Raw genomic sequence first — 12336 nt, forward strand, 5'->3', positions numbered from 1 at the left:
TAGGTCTCACCAGATCCTGGTGAGAGGCTACAAGGTGTTGAATATATTGTGGGCCACATGTACAGGATCACTGGTTATCAATTTAGCATCATGGCCACCCCTCCCAAGGTTGCCTCTCCACTGTAGAAAAGAAGCCAGGAATCACATTTACAATGTGATTCTGGTTTCAAGGGAGGCTGAACGTAAGGACAGGTCATGCTTCTCAGAGAGTTACAGCCAGCCTTGTGGCTTCCAGCATCTTCCAGAGAGCCACCATTCACTGACACAGACCAGCATGTGAGCATTTCTCATATTTGTGATCCCAGCTGAGATCTCATCCTTAGCAAATTCCCAGACCCCCACCACCCCAGCTCTTCCAATATGGTGCACACCTCTATGCCCATTTATTAAAATCATCAACACTGATCAACTTTGACTCCAAGTTCAAGAATGGCTTCTGTCTTCTTGAACAAACCCAAATTAAACCACTGTTACCATCCTTCAGCCTTAGAACCACAGCACTTCAGTGTATATTCCACATGTAAATCTATGTAACAGCCAATTCCGGTGGATCTTGGAGGTCAGCCAATGGCACAAAGACTCTTGAGCTCATCAACTGAAGTCAAGCCATTCTTGAGACCAGAGTTTGCTCTGTACTTTCTTCTTCATCCCATCATTCCTCTTAAGCTTCCCCAACACAGTATCCTCTCACAGCCAAACTCTTATTCAGAACTTTCTATACAATCAGATTTTAATTAAACACTGACCCTTTTCCAGATTTGCTGGATCATATCCAGTCCCTTTAGTGAAGAGTCAAAATTCGAGTCCAACCCAGTCACCAAAAGCGACTGCCCCTTGTTTGCACTCCTTGTTTCTAGGTCATTATGTTTTGACATTATGGCCAACCCCACATCAGATACCTTTACCATCGACTCTTGTTCCTCTTCATTGTCACCATCCACCAACCACCCCCCATAGTTCACAGATAGCATAAACATCTCTTTACACCCCAACAACTGCTCTCATCCATAGGTATAAGATCCATTTTGGTAAACATTCAGTGCCCTATAGATTTAGATTCCTCACTTTCTCAACTCCGAGGGTTGTGTGAGCCACCATCATCAAAATTGCAATCCCACCAGTGAAGGGATTTCTCATAATTCGGGGGGGGGGATTCCAACGAGAACGTTGCAGGACCCTCTTCTCTGGTTCCACCATCAATAACGTCACACGCTCCCTATCTGACACCCACTGTGCCTCTGCTTTAACTTGATGAAGACACCTGGTCTGTGGGTACTTTCTTTTCTGTCCCTTTCAGTTTTTTCCTGACTCCACTGGTCTCCTATCCAGTTATTCTACACGGCTCCACCCTATTACACACTGGGCTGCGGTGAGATGAGAACCCTCACAATTCCACGCTGAGCTGTGTCCAGTGAGGTATGAAAACTACTTGTCAGCATCCAGCCCACACCCAGCTCTTTTGCCCTTTCCCACACCTGAGCGGGGCTAATCAGGGTCACAGCTTCAGGATTTTTCTTCCTAGGCTCCCAGTGCCCAGAACTGGGGCTAACGTGCACTGCACATGTAGGGGATATTTCGATGAGTTGAACGAAGATCATTTTAACGGTTTTTCTAAAATGTTACTTCTTGCTCCTAACATTCCCCCCCACAGCATCTCAAGAAGATGAGCTATCCTTGATGAGGTGACAGAGCTATTCAGCAGACATCATTCTGCTTTAGTGACACATCTACATGGCAAGGTGAGCCTCCATTTTAAGAAATACTAGCAGGAAGTTTCCACTTTCTCTCTCTCTCTCTCTCTCTCTCTCTCTCTCTCTCTCTCTTTAAGTTTATTTCCTTATTTTGAGAGAGAAAGAGAGAGAGAAAGAGAGATTGCTTGCTCACATGCATGAGTGGGGGAGGGACGGAAAGAGAGGGAGAGAGAGACCAAAGCAGACTCTGCGCTGTCAGCTCAAAGCCCAATGTGGAGCTCAAACCCACAAACCATGAGATCATGACCTGAGCTGAAACCAAGAGTGGGACATTCAACCAACTGAGCCACCCAGGTGACTCCCACTTTCTGTTTTTCTACAAATCAACGCAATTTTGTGTACTTGATTCTCAGACGTTTTGAGGCCCCCACTGTTGGGTCCATGGCTCCTGTTTCAAGGCTGAGAGACTGTTTCTACATCCACTGGCTCCTAGGCTGTACAGCCCTGGGTGGCTGTGCTGTCTTTTCATGGCGACTTTCACCTTGAGTTGCCCTCCACCAAGTCCTGGGGACAAGCAGAAGCTGGATGCCACCAAGAACATCCCCAAGCATCCCCAAGGTCCCACACTACAACACCCTTGCTCTGAATTTAGTCCCTCCATCCTGCAAGGGGCTCTCTTTTTATCATCATCAGCAGCAGCTGCAGAAGGAGCATTGCTATGACTTATTATTTTCATTTCCTCACATGCCTCTTCCTTCTGGGAGTACAGGCTTTGGAAAACAGAACCAGGAACTACGGTTGTTTGAATTTGGGAGTGCGGCTAATGTTGCCTGATTAACCAAGGGAAATGACTGGAAGAATACTTGGGGGAGGTGCAAATGAGTATCTCAGAGACAGAGACAGCACGAGTAAGGGACAGGCAGAAAGAGATGGAGACAGAGAACCCCAAGCAGGTTCCACACTGTCAGCGCAGAGCCTGACATGGGGCTCAAACTCATGAACCCTGAGATCATGACCTGAGCCCATGACCTGAGCCGAGATCAAGAGTTGGATGCTCAACCAACTGAGCCACGCAGGAGCCCTGAATATCTCAAAAATAATTCTATGCAAGAGTTGACCTGGAAGTAATCACACTTATCGGTCCCTTCCTTTCTCTTCTTAGAGGGGTGTTCTGGCCACTAATCCAGCCTGGCCCTCACCTGGTGCTGGACAGGCACTCACCTGGGTGCATTACACTCACCTGGTGCAGGACACCCACCTCGGCACACTGCGCCCATCTCTTATTCCATTGGACCTCATTGTGTCCTTTCACATGAGTAAGAGGAAGGACTTTTTCCACCACGTGAAACACTCTGCTGCATCTCCTGGTTTCCTGCCTGCATCTCTGGTCACTGTGCCCTCAGGGTTTCTGTGAGGTCCGTGCCCCAGCTCCAGCCATGTGGTCTTATGCTCAGCCTCCTTTGCTCTGCTTACTGTGCACTTCCATCCCACAACATGCAGACACAGGTCCAGACGGACTTCTGTAACCATATTTCCTCAGTGCTCAATAATTGTTGAAAGGCTGCAAACCTTTGATAAAATCCGGACCTAGTATTCCTTTTCCATTACAATCATTTCCAACACAATTATTCCCTGTCAATATTAACACCCATTTCGGTGTATTTTCTCCTTTTAAAACTATGTGCAAAAGTTTCACTCTTATGTGGATCCTGAGAAATGTAACAGAAACCCATGGGGGAGGGGAAGGAAAAAAGAAAAAAAAAAAAAAAGAGGTTAGAGCAGGAGAGAGCCAAAGCATAAGAGACTGTTAAAAACTGAGAACAAACTGAGGGTTGATGGGGGGTAGGAGGGAGGGGAGGGTGGGTGATGGGTATTGAGGAGGGCACCTTTTGGGATGAGCACTGGGTGTTGTATGGAAACCAATTTGACAGTAAATTTCATATATTAAAAAATAAAAAATTAAAAAAAATAAAAAATAAAAAAATAAAAATAATAAAACTATGTGCCAGAAATCTAGACTATAACAAATGCATATGTATATGTGCATGCTATGTGTTTGCATATGTTTTATATAAGAAATCCAGACTATAGCATGTGTGTGTATATGTGCATGTTGTGTGTGTGTGCATGTATTTCACATAAGAAATCTTCCCCTACCCCCATATCCAGGGTACACACCTACTGGAAATCTATCCCCATAACCTGTGAGGATGAACCAACAGGAAGTTAGTTTCAAAGTGTTGGTTTTTTACTTTATTTGCATTTCAATAGAATTATGATTTTGTTTTTAAGTTTTGAAAGTGTTTAAAAGATATCTTAACTCTGTTTACATCTCATGTCCTTAATCCCTGTGTATGTGAGCAAGGAAATATAGTCTAGTGCTTAACTGAAGGATCAAAGACCCTCTCAGGAAGCCCTGAGAAGCCCTGAGATCAAAGCCCCTGGAAAAGCAAATGGACCCCGGGGTGCAGAGCTGGGCTGGTTTCCATCAACTGCCTTGCAGGGGAATTGCTTCTGGGACTGGTCACCCTAAACCAAAGAAACCAGGGCCCCTGGGGGTGTTAAGACCCCTCCTTGATGGATTCCCAGGGTAAAGCAAATGTGATCACCAGGATGTGACTCAGAAAGAGGCTTCACTGGCAGGAGTGGTGTGTCTAGAGCAGATGGGGCCTCCTGCAGGAACATCGGGGCTCCAGCATAGTCCAGCGGGGGCTCCTTGCCTGCACCCTGTCGCCATGGAGGAAGGGACTCTTCCTCAGCCTCAGCATGAATTGTATAGCTTTTGGCCTAGTATTACTCACAGGAGGAGAAATTTGCTAGAAAAGCAGTTCCTGCTGTAATCATTTGGATGGTTACTATAATTAACTCTTAAGAAAAATAAAACTGGAGATGTCTGCCTTATTGCGAAAGCAGATCACAAGGAAGCTTTACTTAACAATGCATAATTCTTGTGGTGCCTGACGACTTGCCTAAGATCATTGACAGAAACCAACATGTGAAGCTGAGAGGTTGAACCCGGCATTCGGGGCCCAGGGACCCCTCAGGCTGCAGACCGGGTCTTGCTTGTTCAAGGAGGCCATGGTTTTGTGTCACCGTTGCACAGCAGTGGCCCAGTCACCGTTGCACAGCAGTGGCAGATGACTGGCAAGACCCATGTGCAGATATCAGACCTTTCCATCGCTAAACGTAAATTTTTCTTTCTCATAAATAGTAAATGGTCCTGTCCCAGAATGCCCTTGGTGAGCAGGTGGGATTAGTTATGTGCAGTGGGGCAGGGGATCCAGGATACGTCTGGAGACCCAGGAGGGTGAGGTGTGGAGCCCCTGCTGTGACTGAGAACCTTCAAGGCAGAGGCTCTATCACCAACACCTGACTTTGAGCACATCGCCAATCAAGTCTTACGCTGAGTGTTCTTACACATTTCAAGTATGATAATAATAGGGCCCATTTTCATGGAAGAAAATGTTTGCAAACCATATACCTGATAAGGGGTTAGTATATGAAATATATAAGAACTTCTACAACTTAATAGCAAAAAATAAAAATAAAAAAGTAAAAGAAAACTTTTTAAAAACGAGCAAAGAACTTGAGATGTTTCTCCAAAGAAGACACACACATGGCCAACAGACAAATGAAAAGATGCTCAACATCACTTATCATCAGGGAGATGCAAGTTGAAACCACAATAAGTTATCACTTCACACCTGTCAGAGTGGTTATTATCATGAGGAAAGGAAAGGAAAGGAAAGGAAAGGAAAGGAAAGGAAAAAGAAGAAGGAAGGAAGGAAGGGAGGAAGGAAGGAAGGAAGGGAGGAAGGGAGGAAGGAAGGGAAAGAAAGAAAGAAAGAAAGAAAGAAAGAAAGAAAGAAAGAAAGAAAGAGAAGAGAAAGAAAGAGAAAGAAAGAAAGAAAGAAAGAAAGGAAGGAAGAGAGAAAGAGAGAAAGAAAGAAGGAAGGGAAAGATAATAAATATTATTGAGAAATTGAAATCCCTTTGCACTGTTGGTGGGAATGCAAACTGGTGCAGCCTCTGTGGAAAACAGCCTGAAGGGTCCTCAAAAAATTAAAAATACAACTACCTTATGATTCAGCATTCCTACTTCTATCCAAAGGAATTAAAATCAGGATCTCGAAGATGTATTTGCACCCCAGGGCAGCATTACGTTCAAGAGCCAAGGTATGTAAACAACCAAAGTGGCCACCAATGGTTGAATAAAGAAACTGGCATATATATGTACAGCGGAATATTATCAGCCTTAGAAGAGAAGGTAATCCTGAAATATTGGGCAACATGGATGAGCTTGGAGGATATTATGCTAAGTGCAATAAGCCAGTCCTAGAATGACAAATACTGCCTGATCTCATGGCTGGCTATTCAGTGGCTGTAAAGTTTCAGAGACGGCATGCTACTTACGTTCTGGAGACTTGCTTGGAAGTCTTGTTAAGAGGGTAGGTCTCATGTTAAATGTTCTCACTACAATTTAAAAAGTAATAATAATAGCGCCCACTTCATTGGGCTGGGGAAGGCTTGGAGAAGACAATGTATGACAGGGACCTGTTCCATTATTATTATTATTATTACCCAGATGAAAAAGTGAACCAAGACTCATCAGCGAAACTTGTCACCAAGAAGTAGTCTCAGACACAGGGTTTTGTCTAGGAACAAAATTCTAGTTTTAACAAGTGAGCCAGACCCAATGAACGGCTACTCAGGACACTGTTACAAGGATTGTGGAGGTTAAAGGGTAGGGAATGGTCCCCAGAACTTGGCCAAAACCCGGCATGGTGGGGTCCGATCTGAGCCCATGGTATTATGCATGAACTTCTAAAATTCTCCTGGAGGAAGGTGAGGGCTCCGACCCCACGGTGAGCTGGGACAGGCAACAAGGCAGTGGTGACTGGGGGCTGGGTGAAGTCGCTCTGAGCACAGAGCTTTCAGTGTGGTGTGAACTTGGCCAAGGGGTTCTAAGTCAGTGCAGAAGGGCGGGTCTTAAATACAAGGTTGAGACCGGAGGAGAAAGCCATCTGGGATCACACTGTGAAAAGTGCCTTCACAGGTAAGAGCAAAACTAACGTGTAAGCCCCCCGGGGCTTTTGTGTACCCTTGGGAGTCTGCAGGCACGGTGGCCGGTTCAGGACCCCGTCCCACCTGCCACCGTCCACACCATGGCTGCACCTCCTGCACCTCTCCAGCTCCTGCCACAGCGGCTATTTTCCTCTCCGCATCATGCCCCTCTCGGTCTGGCTTTGGGGCTTCTTATTTATGTGCCCTTGGTGGGATCCATTATGACCCAGGGGCTTCGTGTTAGCCTTGTTCTTTCGCTTTTCACATTAAGGTCTCAGATCAAATGGCATCTCCTTGGAAAGCCTCCCTCTGACCTCAATCAAAAGTATCTCCTTCTCTCCCCACCCTTGCTGATAATACCGTGCTACATTCTGCCGTACTGTCCAGGAGGTATATGCGGCTGTCCGGAATCGTCTCTTCTGTGTATTTGCTTCCTTGTTAGTTAACTTCGCCCTTCCCCAGGACACGAGCTCCAGGAAATCAAGGACTGTGTCTTGTCCAGTGCCTGCTTACAACAGCAGCTGGCCCTCAATCCTGAAATGAAGGGTCATCCCTCCCTGTCCAGGGAGGGCACAGCGGGGAGAGGTATTTGCTATGTAGTTACCTACAGGAGTGATGGCATATCCTGAGCACTCCGTCTGGGAGGTGCAACAGCACGATTCATCGATGATGGAACACAGGATCCCGGTTCCTCTGTGGTCACCATGGGCAGGGTACACAGCAGATGTCACCATCATGGCAAAGACTGCAGGGATCACTCCCCAGGAATGGTCCCCTTCTCAAAGCAATGAGACTTTCAAACCAGGGGGCAGACTGATTGGAAGCCCCGCCCACAGCACGACATGGTTTGAATAGAGAAATTATAGAAACTTTTTGCTAATTGACATCAAATTAGTGAATATCACAGGACGCTTTCCCACGGGCTTCCCGAGCACTTGCCAGAACAGCACAGACTCTAACATTGTCCAGACATAGAGGACTTAATTCCAGCTCCTCTGCTTACTGGTCGAGTGTCCTTGAAATAATTTTTTTTAATGCATATATATATATTTTTTTTTTTTTTGAGAAGGAGAGAGAGAAAGAACACGAGTGGGGGAGGGGCAGAGAGCTAAGGGACCGAGGATCCCAAGCAGGCTCCATGCTGAAAGCAGAGCGCCTGATGCGGGGCTCGATCTCACAAACCGTGAGATCATGGCCTGAGTCAAAACTGGACGCTTAACCGACTGCGCCACCCAGGCACCCCTTGAAGTAATTCCCTCCACTCTTTGGATCTTCAATGTCTTTATTCAAATGGAGACAGTCACATGGCTTTAATGTAGGTTGAAAAGATAATGGGATGCAACAAATTAAATGCCTGGCTTCGTGCCTGGCTTGGAGGAAATCATGCAAAACAAGTGCCGTTTGTAGTTGCTGGATTTGTTCTCACCCCAGTGTTAGTGGGCAGACAGGTCAGGGTGAAAATCGATGAAGACATGGGCAGCGGAGTGGTGCCCGGCAGCTGAAGCTATCTGCGCATCCCATTTCACTGCCTTGCTTCAGGGCTGCTTCTCAAAAACAACTCAACTGGACGCTTTTGGGGTTTTTTTTTGTTACATTTGTTTCCGTGTATGCGTCAAACATGTTACGCATCAGAGGAATTAGGTAAGTATATTTATAAGGTCCAGAGAAAAGCAGATAGCACACAAACACGTACCCCGCTATCCAGTTTAAGAAAGAGACGCTAACCGTTGTTGGGTGCTTCCATGAGTCCCTTCCAACCCCATCTATCTGCCTCCATTCCCCAAGGGGGGCCACCCTTCTGAAATCTGTGATTGTAATGAACTGGGTTTAAGATGTGATTTTGCTTTTTCCCACTCGGTACTGGATTGCTGGGATCACAGGATGCTATTGAAAATGGCCGTTCATCGTTTTCTACAAATTATTATTTCATGCTATTCCGTTGCAGGAAAATAACACAATGAGCTATCTCTTCAACCAATGATAGAAAAAAAGAGAGGGAAAGCAACCACGAGAGACTCTTAACAATAGAGAACAAACTGAGGGTTGATGGAGGGAGGTGGGTGGGGGATGGGCTGGATGGGCGATGAGCATTAAAGAGGGCGCTTGTGATGAGCACCCGGTGTTGTGTGTCAGAGATGAACCACGGAATTCTGCTCCTAAAACCAATATCACGCTGTATGCTAACTAACTAGAATTTAAATAAAATTTGGAAAAAACAAAACAAAACAAAAACACATGATAGATTTTATAGTTGTTTTCAGTTTTGCTCATGAGTTTTTGCTTTTCAATTACAACAATTTGCCTTAAGCTCGCTTGTATGCATTTCTAGTAGTTGTGCAAGGATTTCACGAGGATATAAAACTGGTAGACCAGAAGACATGTCTCCAGTTTTCACTCAACTACATACCTTTGAGAATCATCGCAAAGCTGTTTAGGTGCTGAGCAGTTAGAGCAGTGAAGGAAACGCAAAAATTCTTTTCCTATGGTGATTATATACTTATGAAGAGAGGCACATTATAAATAAGATAGAAAATAAAACATGTTCGTCAACATGAGCCTGGTTATATGGTGTGGCAAATAATCCTCAAACCCCAATGGCTTAAAATTGTTTTTTTTTTCATTGAGTTAATATTTAATTTTTCCCCAGTTTTATTGGGATATAATTGATACACATAACTGCATAAGTTTAAGGTATAGGGTGGCAAGGGCAGGCCACCCCCCAAGTGTCCCACTTTTACAAACGCTGATCAGAGTCTCATGAGAAGTCAGGGGAAAGGCCTGGGGTGGAGCACAAGGGGTGTGCTCTAAGAAGTGGGGGGCAGGGGTAGAAATAATCAGAAGTTGAGTTCCAAGAGGTGAGCTGGGGGTAGACTGTGAAGTTTGGTGGAACTAGGCATTTGCTCTAACTTTGAAAGATCTCAGTAGAGGTATTTTTTGCACGATATGATGTATTTGAGGAGCATCACTATGGCTGCTCCAATGACAATGTGCTGAATGATGGGGAAGGCGGGTGACAGAACCAGCAACAAGGGCCTACTTAGGAGGATGTGTATTTTAATGTTTATTTATTTATTTTGAGATGGAGAGAGAGAGAAAGAATGAGCAAGGGAGAGAGAGAGAGAGAGAGAGAGAGAGAGAGAGAGAGAGAGAGAATCTCAAGCAGGCTCCATGCTTTCAGCACTGATCCCAGCTTGGGGCTCGATCCTACGAACTGTGAGATCATGACCTGAGCTGAGATCAAGAGTTGGATGCCTAACCGAGTGAGCCACCCAGGCGCCCCTAAGTTAGGAGGATATTTTAATAATTTAGGCAAGATATGAGGGAGACATGAATTGGGGGTGGGAGTTAGGGTAGTAAAAAGAGGTCAGATCTGAGGTCTCAGAGGGGGGAACACAGGGCTTCTGTGTTTAGTCGTGAGCAAGGGGAAGAATGCATGGCCACCAACCATGGTGGGATGGCCTGTCATCAGCTTCACAGGTGGGGGCAGCATGTTTGCCAAAGCAGATGCACCTGTTACCCACAGAATTACCTGCATATATAATTACCTCTTTCTTCTCACCTTAGCTAAAATATTGTCTGACATTTTAACTTACTTTCCATACTGGTGGGTATGGAATGTTATCACGTTTTATTTTTAATTTTTAATCCCTCATACATTTTTACATATTCATTGGACAGTTGAACAGTTGAATTCTTTTTTTTTTCCTAAAGGACTGATGTAATTATTTTGCCTGTTTTTTTTTCCTATTGTATTGTTCACTTTTCTTTTTTCTCCCCAATAGTTTATATATTTAAGTGGACTTAAAAACATCTTCTAGTTTATAGCTTCCATATTTTCTCCCTGTTCTTTATTATACATGGTTATTTCCAGTTCTTTATTAAATGCTTTTAAATGGTAATGTACTCAAATTCATCAATTCTCTCTGAAGTAGAACATTTCATCCTTTATTAGCATGAAACCTAGATTGAGTGTTTTCTTATATTTTAAACCAAAGTTCTAGAGCATTGCTATTTTTAGTGAAGTCTTCATTCAACATTAAATGGATTTTTCTTCAGAGTATGAAGTTGCCATAAGAACATTTATTGACAACACCATCTCTTTTCCTGTTGTATTTTTTTTTACTATTACACAACAATTACTCCAAAACTTAGTGTTTAAACAAACAAACAAACAAACAAACAAACAAACATTTATCTCCAAGTTTCTATGTGTCAGGAGTTCAATAGCAGCTTAACTAGGTGGTTCTGACTCAGTTTCCCTCCTGCGGTTACCGTTAAGATGTGGATGGATGGGGCACCTGGTGTCTCAGTCAGTTAAGCCATTGACTCTTGGTTTTGGCTCAGGTCATGATCTCGAGGTTTCCTGAGTTTGAGCCCCACATTGGGCTCTGTGTTGTGACAGAGCCAAACTTGCTTGGGATCCTCTTTCTCTCTCTGTCTCTCTCTTCTGCCCCTCCCCACCAACTCATCTCTGTCTCTGTCTCTGTCTCTCTGAAAATAAATAAATAACCTTAAAAAAAAAGAAAAAACATGTTGGGTGATGGACTTGACTCATGGCAGTTGGCAGAAGGCCCTCAGTGGGCCTCCCTGAAGGGCTGCTTGAATGTCTGTATGCCATGGCAGCTGGCCTCTCCAAGGTAAAGTGATCCGAGAGAGGACAAGGTGGGAATAGCGTTGTCTGTCTGACCTACTATGAGTATGGCTTGTTAGAAGTCACTAAGTCCAATGGACAATCAAGGCAAGGGATGTATGCTCTACTTCGTGAAAGAAGGATCACTGAATCCATGAGTCTGTTTAAATGCCACCCCCGCCCCCCCCCCCCAACCAGTGATTGGTAGCATTGATTCTGTCCTGTTTCACATTCACTTATACTGATGGCCCTGCCACTATTTCTGTAGGTCAGGTTGCCTAATCCTGTCCCATTCCCTTGGCTTACGATAAAACTTCACCTCTGGTAAAGCAAGAACATTTCAGGATGTTGTTACTGCCCTCCTCCCCCTCCCCCTCTTCCTTGCCCTCCATCTTCTTCTTCCATAGAATGTTCTTCACCCTTTGCTCTTCTGAACACATTTTAGAATCACCTGTCATCTTTCATGAAGAAACCTGCTGTCGTGTAGATTAAAATTGCACTGAATCTACCTGTAAACTTGCACAGAACTACGTGGAGTCGAGTTTTCCTACTTATGAATAAGTTATCTATCTCATTTACCTATGCCTATGTTAATATGTTTTTTAAAATTAATTTTATTGATTTTTTGAGTAATCTCCATGCCCAATCTAGGGCTTGAACTCATGTCCCTGAGATCAAGAGTTGTATGCTTTTCCAGCTGAGTCATCCAGCCTTTCCTTGTTTAATGTTTTAAAACATAGTATTACAGGGGCGCCTAGGTGGCTCAGTTGGCTGAGCATCTGACTCTGGATTTCAGCTCAGGTCATGATCCCAGGGTTGTGGGATTGAACCCTGTGTCAGATTCCACATGGAGCCTGCTTAAGATTCTCTCTTAATAAATATTAAAAAAAAAAATTTAATTAAAAAAAAAAGAAGGGCCGACTGGGTGGCTCAGTCGGTTAAGCATCCAAC

Source organism: Panthera leo, chromosome A2 (genome assembly GCF_018350215.1).
Source record: "Panthera leo isolate Ple1 chromosome A2, P.leo_Ple1_pat1.1, whole genome shotgun sequence".
Taxonomy (NCBI): Eukaryota; Metazoa; Chordata; class Mammalia; order Carnivora; family Felidae; genus Panthera; species Panthera leo.